Source organism: Salvelinus alpinus, chromosome 27 (genome assembly GCF_045679555.1).
Source record: "Salvelinus alpinus chromosome 27, SLU_Salpinus.1, whole genome shotgun sequence".
Lineage (NCBI taxonomy): Eukaryota > Metazoa > Chordata > Actinopteri > Salmoniformes > Salmonidae > Salvelinus > Salvelinus alpinus.
Window position 1 is genome coordinate 27,868,453 of NC_092112.1, and position 12,909 is coordinate 27,881,361.

Below are 12,909 nucleotides of genomic sequence, written 5' to 3' on the forward strand. Positions count from 1 at the left end.
TCAGGTCATGTAGTTACAAAAAAACTAGACAGCAACTGCAATTGGACAATAGAACTAACAACGCTGAGCTTGTTTTATGCAGGGTTGCATCGTGTAGGCCTTTGCATCTGTAATTACGTAAAAAGTTACTCAAACAGTATGTCATCACTATTGATTGATTAATTTCAGTCAATCATTCTGGATTGAGAAGGTCTAGGTATATGTACTCGATGTATTTACAAAAATATTGGCACTACTCTCCATAGAATATAAACAACATTTCTCTTAACAAAATAAATAGGCATATTTCAGGCTATAAATACATAGCTTAGGCTATAAATACATGACGTTACCGCTTCGCTTCCACTGGCCAGAGGGGATCAGAGGGCATAGGCTTCTCAAGGCTGCCTGCAGCTGTGGTTGTTATCAGTAGGCTACAGTTGATCAGACTGAAGCACAGATTAATTGTGCTAGAGTTGACAAATCATGAAGCAAATCAGTTTAAACAACAATACTTTGTCCCTCTTTTCAACGCTTTTGTGGCAATATTTGTTATTAAACCAGCTCACCACATGTTTCCCGGCAGCCCTGCTGTGCTGATCTCTGCTACGTGGATAGATGGAAATCGCCACTTAATGCTACAAATGAAAAAACATTTCCTATATGTATGTTCTAATAACTCAAATTTCGAATTAGTATCTAAAAATTTCAACTTAGTATCTCGAAAATGTTTGCATAGTATCTCCCTAGTCCTTGCCGATGACAAGCATACCCATAACATGATGCACCCACCACCATGCTTGAAAATATGGAAAGTAGTTGCTGTGTTGGATTTGCCCAAACATAACACTTTGTATTCAGGACAAAAAGTTAATTCCTTTGGCAATTATTTTTGCAGTATGACTTGTTAAGTGCCTTGTTGCACACAGGCTGCATGTTTAGGAATATTTTTATTCTATTTTTATTCTGGCTTCCTTCTTTTCACTCTGTCTTTTAGGTTAGTACTGTGTAGTAACTACAATGCTGTCTCCATAGGGGAACCCTTTTTGGTTATAGGTAGATCTCTTTTGGGTTCCATGTAGAACCATCTGTGTAAAGGGTTCTACATGGAACTTAAAAGGGTTCTACCTGAAACCAAAATGGTTCTACCTGGAAGCAAAAAGGGTTATTCAAAGGGTTCTCCTCTGGGGACAGCCGAATAACACTTTTAGGTTCTAGATAGCACCTTTTTTTCCAAGAGTGTAGTGACTGGGTGTATTGATACACCATTTGATACACCATTTAAAGCCTATTTTGAATTTTGAATTTAACCTTTATTTAACTAGGCAAGTCAGTTAAGAACAAATTCTTATTTACAATGACGGCCTACCAAAAGGCAAAATGCCTCCTGTGGGGACGGGGGCCTGGGATGAAAAAAACAACAACAAATAAATGCAATATAAATATAGGACAAAAATATAAATTTAGGACAATTAATACCTTTACCATGCTCAAAGTGTCTGATTTTTTATTTTAAATCTACCAATAGGTGCCCTTCTTTGCATGGCATTGGAAAAGCCCCCCTGTCTTTGTGGTTGAATCTGTACTTGAAATATACTACTCGACGGAGGGACCTTACAGATAATTGTATGTGTGTGGTACAAAGATGGGGTAATCATTAAAAAATAATTTAAACACAGAGTGACTCCGTGCAACTTATTATATGATTTCTGAAATGATTTAGGCTTGCCATAACAAAGGGGCTGAATAATTATATAGCCAAGTCATTTTAGTTATTCTTTTTTAAATTAATTTGTAAAAATGAATAGAATTTTCTATTAACTTTGACTGTATGAGGTATTTTGTGTCACAATTATATCCATGTGATGTGAAAAATGTGAAAAATAGAAGGTGAACACTGTAGGTTACTGTAATTCTGGTTAAATATTATTTACAGATATTAACATAAAATAATGAGAACAACCATTAATTACATACAGAGTTTGTTTTATTATCGAGCTCCACCATCATTCCATTTACAGTGGCCCAAACTGTCCTTGATTAGCAGAATGGTTACCTCAGAGAAAGAGATAAAGAGAGATGGACCAATACATTCCAGTTGCCTGGGCACTTGTTAAAGAATATATTACAGTTGCTCAGGGGGCAGTCTGAAGTATTCATCTGTTAGAAGTCACACAGGTCACTTATCCTGTCGCTATAACACATGTAATTATGCAGGCCAAAATACAGCATATGAAAAACATTGTTCACATTTTAGCTTTGCTCCTTTTTGGATGGATAAAGTTTTTTGTTATTAGCCAGCGTCTCAGTATCGTTGCCCCAGCATCTCCTTAATTAAACACCTCCTCATATCTGCTAATTAAGAATCATTCAGCCTCTTTCAGTGTCCAGCTGGAAAGAAAAGGACTGTCTTCCTATTTTTTTTGCAGCGCTACATTTTTCCACCATCTCTAAAGACTTTAATTGAATGCTCATATAATGCTAGCGCCTTAAGGTGACACAAGGGCCCGGAGAGGGAAGGCATGCTTGGTGATGAAAAGATCCACACAGGTCCTAGGAGACATAAATTGGCTCGTTAAGAGGAGAAAGATCACTATGCAACATATTCCTCTTATTCACATTGAAAATAGACAGGTGCAAATAGAAAACAATTAAATCCCTCTGGTGTTTGTACACAGACCAGCCACACAATGGATTTCTATCATTTTCTTTTGGTTTTTAGATTTGTTTAATTGTAGCTGAGGAGGATGCTTGCCATGGATGGTGAACAAATATGTACTCCTCAGTCTCCAAGGCCATTGTCTCATATTCTCTGAATGAGGGAGGAGAGGTGAGGTGCCAAACAATGTGAACTTTACAGGGGAGGGTAACGCTGACACAAACGAAAAATATGGGTTGTTTATGAATTCGAAGGACCAATAAAAAGGGATAAAAAATGTAGGTGCTGGATTTTAGGCCGGTAGTAACCACCATGGGGTGTCCGTTCATAACACGAGGAAGCAGTACTTCCAGTTCAAGGGTTTAGTGAAGATCCACACACACACATACAACACCACTCTCTCTGATACTAATTGTGGTTCTGTAAAGAAAAGAGGAGAACTTAGGCTATGGCACAGTTGGGAAAATATATGCCTATTTGCATGTCAACAACTAAACAGGCTATGTGGACCCAAACACATGCTAGATGCACGAAGAACAATAGAGCAATGTAGAAATATCTACACAGTATAAAACATAATAAGCATGAGCGATCTACAACCGAAAATAACCTAGCACCACAGATAAATGCTAACAAATGCCAATCGCTATTAAGCATGCGAAATAAGAATGCATTCTGGATGACAATGCTAATGCTAACGCTAGCGGGAGTACACAAGCTAGCTAGCTAGCAAGTTTAACACAAATGGTACCTATTTACAACAGTCACTATTTAGCTCCAAACAACAAGACATCAGGATTTTGTCACTTACATTTAGCTGTACGCACAATAAAGAAAAGCAATTTCTTCTAATGAGGTAGAATAAGGAGAGACAAACAGTTTGGTCATCAGAATGGAAACTACAAACTGCCTGAGAACATGCCTGGTCCGGTATTACGCTAAGTAACCCCGGGAAAACCAAAATAAAGGAAAACCAAAATAAAGTTGGGGTCTTGGAAAGGAGATTAGCTGGCTGTTTTTACAGCCGCCCCCAAATGTGTTGTACATATTTGCTTCAACTGACAAGCCAGCTAAGGGTCAGTAGCTTCTTGAGGAAGAGCGGGCAGCTGGATGAGTTGAGCAACAGGCCTGACATAAGTTTGTCCTTGACTTGGATCTCTGCTGTCTTCACTTTCCCGTCTGCTCCAGGGATAACTGACTTGACAGTTCCAACTTGCCAGAGTGCCCTAGGAGACTGGTCATCCACAATCATCACAACGGTCCCAACTACAAGGTCTTCCTTATCCTTGTGCCACTTATGGCGGCCATGAAGTGCAGGTAAGTAGTTCCGTGTAAAGCAGTGCCAAAAATGGTTGGGTAGAACCTAGCTGTGTCTCCATCTTTTGTGACTAAGCAGTTCAGTCTCTGGGTAGGCCACCTGTGGGACTGACGAGTCTTGCCATCCCATGAGAAGAGAGTTAGGAGTGATTGGATCCGGATCCGCGATGTCTGGCTACACATATCCCAAAGGCTTGGAGTTCAAGATCCCTTCTATTTCGATTTGGACAGTCCTCAGCACCTCTTCGGAGATGGTCTGCGCACCAAGGATGGTTTGAAGGGCAGTCTTGATGGATCTGATCTCCCTCTCCCAACATCCTCCAAAGTGTTGTGCACTTGGTGGGTTGAAGGCGAAGCAAATCTTCTGACTGGCTAAATGTTCCTGGAGCTGTGGGTGGAGAGTCATGAAGGCCTCCTGTAGCTCTCGCTCCCCTCCCTTGAAATTTGTTCCTCGATCGGACAGGATCTCAAATGGCTTTCCTCTTCGAGCAATAAAGCGTCTCAACACCATTAGGAACGAACCGGAATCCATGTTTGTCAGTAGATCCACTTGTGGTCATGCACTTAAAGATGAAGCCCCATCTCTTAATTTTTTTTGGGCCAATCTTGATGATATACAGTCTAAAGCAGTCCATGCCTGTAGAATAAAATATGGGCTTGTGGAGCCGAGGTCGGACTGGAGGCAGGTCAGCCATCCTAGACTGGCCTCACCACTTCCTGCATTCGGTGCAGCCAAGCTGAAAACGGCGAATGGCTGCCCTCCCTCTCAGTATCCAGAACCTTGAACGTAACTCAGCAAACACCCTCTCTGGGCCCGGGTGCCTCAGCTGCTCATCATATTTCTTGATCAGCAACCTGGTGAGCGGATGACCTGTGTCCAGAACCACTGGGTGAAGAACGTCAAGGCACAGCTGGTCACACCTCCGAAGGCGACCTCCAACACGAATCAGTCCGGTGTCGTTGTCAAACTCTGGGGCCAGCGTCACCAGACGGCTGCTCAGAGGGATTGGCTTGCCTGCTTCTAGTAGGGAGAGGTCTTCTGGGAAGCTCTCAGACTGAGCATGTCTGAGTATTTTGAGTTCTGCTTGCTTGAAATCGTCGGCTGAAGGGCTGTCAGCCCTTCTGGCCGCCCCGTGTAGCAACTGCACTGTGGCTTCCACCAGCTCATGGAAAGTGTTGAACTGGGCAACATCAGGAAGAAACAACTTGGTGTACGCTGACAGTAGTCCACAGAAGGTAGGCTTCCGCAGCTCCTCTGTTTCATCAGGAGGTACATGGTCTTTTCTTCTCGGCCAGGATGACTGGGCCTGCCACAGGAAAGGAGGAACTTGACTCCAACGGTTGTGTTCTGGAAGCTGAGACAGCGTCTTGTCGCTTGTGATATCGTCAGCCGGATTTCTATCCGTGTCCACGTAACGCCAGGCCTGGGGGTCCGTGAGCTCCTGTATTTATGCGACTCTTGTGCCTACAAATACTTTGTACCTGCAGGAGTCTGACTGGAGCCAGGTTAAGACTGTTGTAGAATACGACCAGTACGTGACCTCATGGATTTCCAGGGTGAGTTATTTTCTTAAGGCCACAGCCAGTTGGGCACCGGTGAGTGCAGTGCAGAGCTTGATTCTTGGCATCAACTGTTGTCGTTTCGGGGCCACTCTTGATCTTGTTACAAGGAATGCCACTTGGATCCGGCCATTGGTGCCTTCAGTATGGAGGTACGCGACGGCACTGCATGCACGTTCTGAGGTATCACTGAAGACGTGAACACTTCTTGTGCTGGTTGGGAGATCCATGTCAGGGCTGACGTAACACCTTGGCAGTATGACCTGAGATAGCTGTGGAAGTTTGTTATTTCAAATAAGCTAACTTGGAGAAGATCTTCAGGTAGGTCTGGGTCATCCCACCCTCTTTTCTTATTCCAGAGCCTCTGGACCACAACCTTGGCCCGAGTGGTGCATGGGACGATGAAGCCGAGTGGATCGCACTGGCTGTCAAGGATCCAATATATCTTGCGTGTGGTGGGTTCAACTTTCTCTATGTGACCTTGCTTGTAGCCAAGAGTGTCAGACAGACATTGCCATCGTAATCCAAGGGTGTGCTCTTGGAGTTCCATGCCATCCTGGGTGAACCACAGCTCACTGCTCTCCGACCTAAACTCTTGAGGTAGGTGTTTGATGCTGTTAGGTTGCTGGCCCACTTGCGTAAATCGAATCCTCCCTCAGTAAGAAGGTGCTTCAGCTTGTCCACCAGTTTCTTGGCTTCATCCGCTGTCTACATAGAAACAGCGTTCTACAGAAAAGCGAACATCTTCTTCGGGCTCACTGTGCTCGAACACATGCTTCTGAAGGGCAAACGTGGCACAGCCATCACTAGCTGGCTACCACCCGGTTACTGAAGCCTGCACCTTAGAGGCTGCTGCTCTATATACATAGACTTGGAATCACTGGTCACTTTAATAATGTAACACTAGTCACTTTAAACATACTGCTTTACTCGTTTCATATGTATATACTTTTTTCTATTCTACTGTATTTTGGTCAATGCCGGAGTGGCATTATTTTACTTTTAGATTTGTGTGTATTGTTGTGAATTGTTAGGTATTACTGGCCTCCCGAGTGGCACAGTGGTCTAAGGCACTGCTAGTTTTGCCACTAGAGATTCTGGGTTTGAGTCCAGGCTCGGTCGCGACTGGGAGACCCATGGGGCGGCGCACAATTGGCCCAATGTCATCCAGATTAGGGGAGGGTTTGGCCGGCAGAGATGTCCTTGTCCCATCGCGCACTAGTGACTCCTGTGTCGGGAGCAGTGCATGCTGACATGGTCGCCAGGTGTACGGTGTTTCCTCCGACACATTGGTGTGGCTGGCTTCCGGATTAAGTGGGCATTTTGTCAAGAAGCAGTGCGGCTTGGCTGGGTTGTGTTTCGGAGGACACATGGCTCTCGACCTTTGCCTCTCCCGAGTCAGTACGGGAGTTGCAGCGATGAGACAAGACTATAACTATCAATTGGATACCACGAAATTAAGGGGTAAAAAAAATCAAATTTAAAAGATATTACTGCACTGTTGGAGCTAGGAACACAAGCATTTCACTACACCCGCAATAACATCTGCTAAATATGTGTGACCAATACAATTTGATTTGATTAGAATTATAAGTAAATCACTAACAGTGTCACTAGAAAAGCACCCCCACACCATAACACCTCCTCCATGCTTCACGGTGGGAACTACGCATGCGGAGATAATCTGTTCACCTACTCTGCGTTTCATAAAGACATGGCGGTTGGAAACAAATTTGGACACATCAGACTAAAGGACAGATTTCCACCGGTCTAATGTCCATTGCTTGTGTTTCTTGGCCAAAGCAAGACTCTTATTATTATTTGTGTCCTTTAGTAGTGGTTTGTGTCCTTTAAAAGTCACGTGTCAACATTAAGTGGAGCCACTATGAAAAAAGGCAACAATGTTGTAGAATATTTTTTTTCACTACCAAGCTCTCTACAATCAGCATCTTTAGGTTACAAAATGCTGTAGAAAGTTACAATGCGAGATAGATAAGAATACATGGCTGTATATGATTTCAAATATTGGGCAAAATGTCAGAGAAGCCAAGGGAAAAGGTATACCATTTAAAGTTTTTCATAGATTTTATTTTACCCCCATAAGGTTACATAGGATGGGTTTGTCACAGGAGGATGTGTGTTGGAGATGTGAAGGGAAAAAAATAACTTCCCTACATGCACTGTGGGAATGTCCAGTTGTGTACCCCCTGTTTTTATTTATTTATTTTTATTCAACCTTTATTTAACTAGGCAAGTCAGTTGAGAACAAATTCTTATTTACAATGATGGCCTACCAAAAGGCAAAAGGTCTCCTGCGGGGATGGGGGCTGAGATAAGATATTTTTTTTTTAAATAAGACAAAACACACATCATGACAAGAGACACCACAACAGAGACCCAAGACAACAACATAGCATGGCAGCAACACATGACAACACAGCATGGTAGCCACACAACATGACAACAACATGGTAGCAACACAACATGGCAGCACCACAACATGGTAGCAGCATAAAACATGGTACAAACCGTATTGGGCACAGACAACAGCACAAAGGGCAAGAAGGTAGAGACAACAATTCATCACGCGAAGCAGCCACAACTGTCCGTAAGAGTGTCTATGATTGAGTCTTTGAATGAAGAGATTGAGATAAAGCTGTCGTTCCAGTCGCTAGCTGCAGCGAACTGAAAAGACAAGCAACCCAGGGATGTGTGTGCTTTGGGGACCTTTAACAGAATGTGACTGGCAGAACGGAGGATGAGGGCTGCAGTAGATATCTCAGATAGGGGGGAGTGAGGCCTAAGATGGTTTTATAAATAAGCATCAACCAGTGGGTCTTGCGACAGGTAAACAGAGATGACCAGTTTACAGAGGATTATAGAGTGCAGTGATGTGTCCTACAAGGAGCATTGGAGGCAAATCTGATGGCCGAATGGTAAAGAACATCTTGCCACTCGAAAGCACCCTTACCTGCCGATCTATAAATTACGTCTCCGTAATCTAGAATGGGTAGGATGGTCATAAGCAGCAGGGTTAATTTGGCAGCTGGGGTGAAAGAGGAGCGATTACCAAGTCTAGATTTAACTTTAGCCTGCAGCTTTGATATGTGCTGAGAGAAGGACCTACTCCCAAGTATTGGATGAGGTGACTACCTCAAGCTCTAAACCCTCAAAGGTAATAATCACACCGGTGGGGAGAGGGACATTCTTCTCACCTTTTTACATTATTTTATTTAACCTTTATTTAACTAGGCAAGTCCGTTAAGATCAAATTCTTATTTACAATGACAGCCTACCACGGCCAAACATGGACGACACTGGGCCAATTGTGCGCCACCTATGGGACTCCCAATCACAGCCGGATGTGATGCAGCCTGGATTCGAACCAGGGACCACAGTGACTCCTCTTACACTAAGATGCAGAGCCTTAGACCCCTGCACCACTCAGGAGGCGTCACCTTACCACATTACCTTTGTTTTGGAGGTGTTCAGAACCAGGTTAAGGGCAGAGAAAGCTTGTTGGACAATAAGAAAGCTTTAACACAAAATCCGGAGAGGAGCCAGCTGAGTATAAGACTGGATCATTTGTATATACATGGATGAGAGAGCTTCCTACTGCCTGAGCTATGTTGTTGATGTAAACTGAGAAGAGCGTGGGACCTAGGATCGAGTCTTGGGGTACTCCCTTGGTGACAGGCAGTGGCTGAGACAGCAGATGTTCTGACTTTATACACTTCACTCTTTGAGAGAGGTAGTTAGCAAACCAGGCCAAATGCCCCTCAGAGACACCAAAACTCATTAGCAGGCCCACAAGAATGGAATGGTCAACCGTATCAAAAGCTTTGGCCAAGTCAATAAAAATAGCAGCACAACATTGCTTAGAATAAAGGGCAATGGTTACATCATTGAGGACCTTTAAGGTTGCAGTGACGCATCCATGGCCTGAGCGGAAATCAGATTGCATACCAGGGAGAATACTATAGACATAGTATTTTTCCCCAACATTTTTGATAAACAGGGCAAAATATAAATTTGCCTATAACAGTTAGGATCAGCTTGATCGTCCCCTTTTAATTAAGGACGCACCGTGGCTGCCTTCCAAGCAATGGGAACCTCCCCAGAGAGGAGAGAAAGGTTAAAAAGGTCAGAGATAGGCTTGGCGATGATAGGGGCAGCAACCTTAAAGAAGAAAGGGTCTAAACCATCTGACACAGATGTTTTTTAGGTGTCAAGTTTAAGGAGCTCCTTTAGCATGTCAGACTCTGTGAAAATTTGAAGCGGGGCAGGGGAAAAACAGGGAGGAGCATCAGTGCTAGTCGCATTAGAAGGGGTGGGAGATGAGGAAATGTTGGACTGGCAAGGAGGCATGGCTGAGTCAAATAGGTATCCTGACTTAATGAAGTGGTGATTAAAGAGCTCAGCCATGTGCTCCTTGTCAGTAACAACCACATCACCAACATTAAGGGACATGGGCAGCTGTGAGGAGGAGGGTTTATTCTCCAGGTCTTTAACTGTTTTCCAGAACTTCTTGGGGTTAGACCCACAGAGAGAGAACTGTTCCTTATAGTAACTAACTTTGGCCTTCCGGATAGCATGAATGCACTTATTTCTCATCTGAATGAGAGCCAGTCAGCCTGAGTATGCGTGTGCCGAGCCTTTCGCCAAATGGAATTCTTGAGGTGGAGTAACCAGGGGCTGAACCTGTATTTAATTCTCATTTTCTTTATGAGCGCGTGTTTATTAACAATACCACTGAAAATATTTTAAAAAGAAGGTCCAAGCGTCTTCGACAGAGGGGATCAAGCTGATTCAATAGTAATTTACAGAGGCCAGGTCATGAAGGATGGCTTGCTCATTAAAGTTTTTTAGCAAGCGTCTATGACAAATCAGGACAGGTCGTTTCACTGAGCAGCCAATACGAACACAGGCTGTAAAACATTGATTATTAAGGTCATTACAGAAAATACCAGACTGATACCTATCAGGATTATTTGTGAAGATAACATCTAGGACAGTAGCCTTTTCTGGGTGTTTGGAGTCATACCTTGTGGGAGTAGTAATAATCTGAGAAAGATTTAGGGAGTCCCATTGCTTTAGTACTTGGTCAGGTGGTTTAAGCATGTCCCGTCTAGGTCACCTAGCAGGACAAATTCAGACTTAGTGCAAGGGGCCAGGAGAGAGCTTAGGGCAGGTAGGTACAGGCTGGTGCTAATGAAGGACGATAACACCCAGCAACAGTCAACAAAGAGCTATTTGAAAGTGACTTGGTGGAGACAACCGAGCACTGGAGGTGATACTTGGTAAAGATTGACACCACCTTTGTAAGATCTGTCTTGCCGATAAAGGTTATAACCAGAAAGGTTAGTTGTGAACCCACACTTTCAATTGATCCATTTTAGGTAATAAGCTTCTAGTGTTAAGGTGCAGAAAACCCAGGCTTTTACTAGAGCAGAAATCAGAGAAGCAGATATCAGAGCACAAGTCAGAATTGGAGCTAGCAACAGTAGATGGGCCAGGGTGTACATGCACATTTCCAGATATCATCAGCAGTAATACAATCAGGCAGAGGACAGAGAGAGCTCTGCAGTGTTGATTTATGACATTTGAATGTGCATTAGATGGCAACACGATCATATTGTACAGCAATGTCATCAGGTAACATGAATACAAAGCCGGCGAGAGGTGGTTAGAATAGGATGGGAGGCCAACAAACATAGTCTGTCCCACAGTTGGGTTAACAAGCAAGTTCATAGTCAACAAAGCATGCAGGAGTCATGAGGCAAATAGCATAAAGCACAAGAAAAAAATATAACAACTTGGGGCTAGCCATTGTAAGTTCAGAGTCACTCGCTCCAACAGTTTGTGGGTACTGGAGGCGAGCGAAAGCTCGGAGAGAGGGGGGAGTGTGCCGGGTGTACCTGTACCAGACAGGGGGAGACAGGCCAGGGCAGCCAGTGAACAGATTGCCAGGTAGAATTCAAGCAGCAGTGCAGCAGGCAACGGGAGTAGGTGTCACACCCACTTGGGAGAAGCTTTTATTTGGAGGTCTCTGGATTTGGGAGAGGTAGGCTGTGAGAGACTCCTGCCATTGTAGAGCTCAAAGGCTTTGACACTTCTCACTTCACACCTCAGTGCTAATTGAAGTTGTATCTGTTCTGTATCTGTTCTGTCCTAGCCAGCTTGGCAGCCTTAACTTAAATTAAAATACTTTTTTTTTTTTCTTCTTCTTGGCTTTCAAAATAGCATCAGACCAAACATTACTAACTCAGTTCCAGGTTGGATGGTGTTCTCAGGTCTCTGTTTGTTTCCCAGAGCACCCGCTGTATAGCTTGGAAAACGAATCCTTGGTAGTAGGATTCCTTCCAGGTAATGTTGCCCAAAATCAGGTTGTAGGTTTGGAGTTTTGATCTGGGGTGAAGGTTATGGTGTGGAGAGTAGCATCCTGTATATGTTTCCCCCCTAAAAAAATCACGTTTATCTAACTCCAATACATGTCCCTATGGGACAAGGCCTTACAGTGCATGGGAGATGGCCTTGGATTCCAGGTACCTAGGTCCCCAAGACTGTGTTTGTTGAGTGACAAGTCTGAAATAAGAGGGATTAACCAGACAGAATTTCAAACATAATATTTAGGTATTGTGTCAGTGTTAAGGCTGGAAAAGCTCTAATGAGCCAATGTTCCTGGAAGGTATGAATATGTTGATAAAAACAACATCAAGTCAAATGATGTTAGCAAAGAGGCTGGACAAAAATAATATACTCTAAAAAGATATTGGAACGATTGTGTTTTCTTAATGGTACATAAAACAATCATGGCCATGAAAAAGCATATAATTTATCAGTAAAAATATCCCTATGTTTTAGTGTTTTGTATTTTTTTGTTTTTTGTTTTGTTTGGTGCATTGGTTGCTTTGTGATGAAGACGAGATAAATGAAATACATTGTCTATATAAAATAAATACAGTAAATGCAATTCAATTCAGTACACTAATAAAGAAAATGATAAAGAATAAATTCAGCATACAAACACATTCAACATAGCATGAATCACATGCACTGTATAATGGCATTTTTATGTTCTGTGAATTACAGTATTTTCTCAACAGATGTAGGAGCACCGTAATATTTTTTAGGGTAAAACTGATGAGAGAGTTAATGTGCTGCACATGACTCACCCCTAGCCTCCTGGCTGGCCCTGAGTGTCATTGAACTGATTTACCTATTTGAAGAGGCTGCATAAAGGAGTTTGTTGGTAGAAAGCAGGTATTTTTCTACATGTATTTATTTGAACTCAAAGGGGCTGTTTTTCTGTAAGAGAAGTGCTTCTATGCGGATGTTGTATATAAATGTGTATTGTTTGCTCAAGGACAAATAACAACAAATTGTATTGTCTA